We start from the raw sequence: 6287 nt of genomic DNA, 5'->3' as shown, positions 1-6287 counted from the left end.
AGTAATTTCTTAGAAATCATTAAGATTTCAAGCTTTTAATTTTTCATCAAAATTCCATAACTCGAGCTAGGGACCTCGGAATTCGATTACGGGCATACGCCCAAGTCCCAAATCACGATACGGACCTATCAAAATTTTCAAAATACTGATCCGGATCCGTTTGTTCAAAATATTGACCAAAGTCAACTTAGTTGAGTTTTAAAGCTCTATTTCCCATTTTAATCCATTTTTCACATAAAAACTTTTCTGAAAAATTATACGGATTACGCACGCAAGTCGAGGAATGATAAATGGTACTTTTCGAGGTCTTAGAACACAGAATTACTTATTAAATTTAAAGATGACATTTTGGGTCATCACATCTGGATGGTAGTAATTAATACAGTTTTATGATATTACACACTTGTTATATTTCATTGTAGTTAACTAATATTAATTACTGAATGGAAATAAGGAATTGGTAATGATTCTTTAATGTTAGCTTGCCTAGCAAGTGAAATATTATGCGCCATTACGATCCCGTCGGTGGAAAATTTTCGGATCGTGACGGTAAAACCTAGCTCTGTAGCAAGAGGAAACACAGGTTGCTCTCCGTCAACGTGCGTGCTAACATGTAATAGGTGACATTGAAATGATGTCCTGTTTTGACCAACTAAAATGAATTTGACTCTGAAATAAAATATAATAAACACATTGGAACTAACATAGTGCAATCGACTTAGGATTTGTGGGACGAAAGAATATGAATAATTCTGGAAGTTATCTGTTAAACTCTACTAAAATCTGTAGAGGTTTTAAGCCAAGCTTTAAGTTAAAGTGAATATACTTAAGAGTGTGGAATGAAAATCATAAGAAATTTGAAATTAGATATAAATATTATGTGATTTTTTTATATTATCAATAAAACACTACATAACTTTCTAGAAATGCTTTTTACTTATTCAGACGTTACTTTTAAAATTGTTGTTATAAATTTAGAATCAAGATAACATAGTGAAAGAGTTTCATGTAAAAACTTGATTATCTTGTATTGTACTTTATGGGATTTTTTTTTTCATGTCTCTCTTTGTTGCACAATTTTTTTCTATAGATATATATTGTCTCTTCTTAATCCCAAGTGTCGATCTGTGTTTATGTGAATTTGGTGAGTGTTTACTTCAGTTAAGGTTTAATTCAATTAGATCTGGTTTACTTTGATTACAATCTCCTTTGTGTCGATATGTATATTGGTATGTTAGTTGAATAGACTTTCATCTTTTTGATAATATTTAGGGCCATTTTGTAGGAAGACCGTAATAGATTCAACTGCACCAGTTTAGGAGAAAGCTCTTGATGCTTTCATTTTATGCACACGAGCTACTTTCTACTTTCGCCAATTCTGATGATTTACACACGTGCTAATACTTATTTTACTTTTGCATTATCTAGATCAACTTGTCGTTTCGGATATAAAGACAAAAATATTCTGCTTTCTAAGAGCACAAAAACTATAAGGGACTTAATCCAGCTTGTAGAATTGCAGCAGCAACAAGAATTACATATTGATTTAGATACTTACACAACATACTTTTGATTTATTTAATTTCAATTTTACTTTTGATGCAACTTAAAAGTTAATAAGTTGTGTTCTTAGTTTTGCAACATTTTGAATCACATTGTATGATATTTGTTCAAATTTGTTTGGCGGTCAGTGAAGAGAAGTTCTTTAAATAAATCAAAAACTAATAAGGTCTTGGGCCCGGGCTCAGTCCAGGCTACCTCCAACTAGTCTATTATATCTAAGAGAGAAGAGGAGGTCGACCAAGGGCATAATGGTCATTTCAAATATATTAATGTATTGTTTGCTTGTATAGAAGAGAGAAGAGAAGGTCAGCCAAGGGCATAATGGTTATTTTAAATATATTAGTGCATTGTTTGCTTGTATACTAGGCTCAAAAGTTTAGTTGTGGGTTCTAAATAACAGGAAAAAAAATCAAAACTAACGTGGCCATAAGCTATTAAATTCATTAGGTGGACCCCATTTTCCATTCAACCTTCACTATCTTCATTAAATGCATTACTTGATTGTTATTATTATTTTTTCAATAAGTACTTTTAACTAGAAAAATTATCTTTTTTTTGGTAATTTTATAATTCAAATGTTCACCTGATTAAAAATACTATGGTAACATACTTTATATATGACAATTCTATTATCTCTTTAAGAAATATTATTTCATTTATTTTATTTATTAACTATTTCAGGTAAAGAAGATTTTATTAAAATAATTTAGTGATAATTTGATTAGTATTTAGAGTGATCGAGAGATTAATTTATTTTTAATATTATGTCATTAAACTAGAACAAAATACAAATTTTTTTGTTAAAAATTCTTAATAATTAAAAATCACAATTATTATTTCAAAGAACCAAAAAATACCTTTTCATCAACTATTTGGGAATACAATTAATATGTTTTATTATTCAAATTTTGATTGGTATAAAAAAAAGTAATACATTAACACAACTGAAAATACTAAAAGAATAAAACTATATATCATTCAATTTAAACAATGAGAAAAATACATCACGGCTTATTTTTCAACTGACTTTTTATTCATTATTTTATAGTAATTAATTTTAAGTTTGGTGGTGCAAAAACTTTTTAAAATAAAAAAGTGCAGACCCTATGTAGAAATAATTTAAATTGTACTTGAATTATTATCTAATCATTGTATAAAAAAGTATCAAACTTCGACAAGTATTACAAAGTGATTGGTATCGTAATACGATTTCAGAAAAATTAAAATGCACATAATGCAAAAGATAAATAACAATAAATATAATTGTGGTTTTATACGTTATTACATAAAAGCCTATTCTCTTTCTTCTTTCCCTAAAGAAAGTAGAAAGTGTGTAATTAGCAATAGACCAAGAAATATTAAAAGGAAGAAAACAAGAAGAAGAAAAAAAAGTCATCTAGTTAGTTTATAGAATCGGAAATGTTAACTTTTGGAGTGTGAAGTATAAATCGCAATTGATAAATGCGACTTCTAATTTGAGTAAATACGTTTTATACGCCTTAAGGCGTATCTTTTACCTGTCGCTACTCGCTACTACAGAGAGTTTTTGTAAAATAAATTCTGAGCATTTGAAATCTTCTAACTTTTTTGGAATAATAAATAAGAAACTACTTTTAGGATAATGTAAGACATGTAGAATTTCACACTATTACATAATTTAAAATCTAATTGCAAGTAATTTTGTATAATAAATATTAGTAATGGTTAACCTGCAAAAAATGGTAAAAATGATATGTTAGAGACAGTAAATTGCAATAATACTAATACAAAAATATTTTACACTGTGAGAGATCATTTATCATTTGTTTGATTGTCATTATTTTCTCGCTATAGCTAATACCGGTATGATTTATAATTCAATTTAAATATTATCTTGCACTTCATACAATATCGGATATCTAATATTAATGTTAGCCATACTGAGTATTATTAATCTTGCATATATAATTATGCACTATAATCCCAGTGTAACTGATTTATGAACTAATCAGCTTACAGTTTTTATTAATTTTCTAATTTTTATTTAAAAAGTTGAAAGGGAAAATGAAGAAAGCAATAAGTCTGTAATTTTTTATCATGCCTCTGGTAATAATTGGGCTTAAACCCAAATATAAGCCTAAATTGGGCCATAAACTTGCTTTCACCCATTACAAAAGGGAACTAGCCCAATATTGGGAGGAAAAATTACCAAGGGAAACAAGAAGATACAAAAGAAAAAGGGGTAAATTATACATTTGACAAGTCGGCTAAATATAATTACTTCGCTAGCCAAATATATATTTAAAAAAATATGTATATTATATATATATATATATATATATATATATAAAGTATACTTTTACCGATTATTATTTTTAGAGCGATCATACTATATAGTTTTCCCAAAGAATAATCTGGGATACGAATCTCGTCAAATTGTTGATAAGGAAACAATTTTTTCTAACATGCAATTTGGGGTTAATAGAGAGAAATCATTCATCCTTAAGCTCACCTTGATCAATCCTTTAAATCCAGCATTGCCGACACCAACAATCTTGATCAAGAATCTTATCCAATCGTACGATGGAAAATAGTTCTACAGGGGCGACCTGAGAACATATGTATTACAATTACTAAAATTATCAAAAACAAAAAATGTCGTACACATGATCTCAGGTTGCCCCTGTTGAACATTTCCACCTATTTATATAAAACACTTGAACTTTTGTGGCAAATTATGTTGATCTTGAAGACATATAAAGGGGGAGATTTTAAAGGTGTGGAATTGTATAACACAGTACTACAAATTGTACTGGTACTTCTAGGACAATAACTTTGTATAATATGTGATGTCTTTGTCAATAATAAAGTACAAATTATATAGTGTACTACACACATTTTACTTCACTCATTGGTACTACAAATTGATTAGTTGAACATTTTGTGAGTAAATCAATAGACTTGCTTCAGTTGTAGTGTACCTCTGTAATGTATAGCAAGTACTGCAAATGATAAAATACATATTGTAAGTACAAGATCGTAACTACACTTAAAGTTGTACCATTCATATATCACTTAATCATAATTAACTAATATAAGCTCGTGTACATAGAAAAACTTAGTTAGTGTACATAGAAAAACTTAGTTATATCTAGTATTTGGACCTGTCACGACCCAATTTCGCCTATAGGTCGTGATGGCGCCCAACACTACAGCTAGGCAAGCCAACTAATAAGTCAAACATACATTGGTTAAACTTTTATTCCAAGAAGATAATAAAATACTAATTTCTACTAATGTGTGTGCCAAGACCCGGTGTCACAAGTGCATGAGCATCTAGTAACTTATACAAAACTCCAAATACTGTCTGAAATAAAATAGACAAAATAGAAATATCAGAAGAGACACGGGCAGCTGCAGAACGGCTCAGAAAGGCAGCTCACCACTATGCCTCGAGATGACGTGGGTATGTGATGATAGGTCCTCCACTAGTACCTGTTTCAGATCCTGCACAAAAAGTGCAGCAAGTGTAATATGAGTACGTAAACAACGTGTACCCAGTAAGTATCAAGCCTAATCTCAAAGTGGTAGAGACGAGATGGTCGACTTTGACACTCACCATAGATCAATAATAATTGAAATAAAACTAAGATATTTAAATCAGCATGATTTACAGAATTTACAAATAATTTATTTACTCAGCGGAAATAATCAAATTCCTACAAATGTAATAATTCTCAATATATTAATTAAGTTCCTTCAACTCAAATAATTTCCAATTTATCAATTAAATCTCATTTACAGGAGTAACAATTAATTCCTTAACAAGCAAGAATAATAATTTATTAAATTTCAAGGATTTTTTAATTTATTAATTAGCTTCACGAGCTAAAATAATTTATTAAAGTATCGTGTAATTATTATTATTAAACACGATTTCTGCCGAGGACGTACGGCCCGATCCAGAGTGTCGTGTACACTGCCGAGGGACGTGCGGCGCGATCCATAGATGCATCTATCCTGCCGAGGCGTTCGGCCCGCTCCACAAGAAAGGAGGACATTTTCTTATGTGCCTCCGGAAGGAGAGTATATTAATTATGAGATGAATTTGGGAGAAGAACAATTTCTTTTAACAATTAATTGATTTAAACAGACAATAAAACCTATGAGATTTCTATCCTTTAATATCTTTATCTAACAATTCACAATATATTCATATAGATATCAATTAATATAAATAAATTAAAGAATACAATTTACACAAGTAAGGCATGCTTTGAGTCCTAAACTACCCGGACTTTAGCATTAATAGTAGCTACGCACGGACTCTCGTCACCTCGTGCGTACGTAGCCCTCACAATTAGCAATAATTATTTAATTTTTAATCACCTATGAGGTAATTTTTCCCTCACAAGATTAGATAAGAGACTTACCTCGTCTTGCTCCAATTTAATCCACTATAAGGCCTTTTCCACGATTATCCAACTCCGTCTAGCTCGAATCTAGCCAAAATAATTCGATACAATCACTAAATATTATAGGAATCAATTCTATAAGGAAATACTACATTTTTGATAAAAATCCCGAAATTAATTAAAAATTTACCCGCGGGGCCCACATCTCTGAATCCGACGAAAGTTACGAAATCCGACAATCCATTCAATTACGAGTCCAACCATACCAGTTTCACTCAAATCCGACTCCGAATCGATACCGAAATCTCAAAATTTTGTTTCTATGAGATT

General features: G+C 30.2%; 1 long non-coding RNA gene across 1 annotated transcript; it reads right to left on the bottom strand.

The window, feature by feature from the left end:
• Positions 1–2744: 2744 nt before the first annotated feature.
• On the bottom strand, positions 2745–4301 carry LOC104097148 (uncharacterized). Its single transcript, XR_686481.4, has 2 exons — positions 4055–4301; positions 2745–3272 (listed from the first exon to the last, which is right to left on the bottom strand). It is a non-coding gene; the product is annotated as an uncharacterized lncRNA (long non-coding RNA).
• Between the last annotated feature and the right edge of the window lie 1986 nt (positions 4302–6287).

This window comes from Nicotiana tomentosiformis, chromosome 11 (assembly GCF_000390325.3).
Source record: "Nicotiana tomentosiformis chromosome 11, ASM39032v3, whole genome shotgun sequence".
NCBI classification, from domain to species: Eukaryota; Viridiplantae; Streptophyta; class Magnoliopsida; order Solanales; family Solanaceae; genus Nicotiana; species Nicotiana tomentosiformis.
This window is presented reverse-complemented; position numbering and strand designations above follow the sequence as displayed.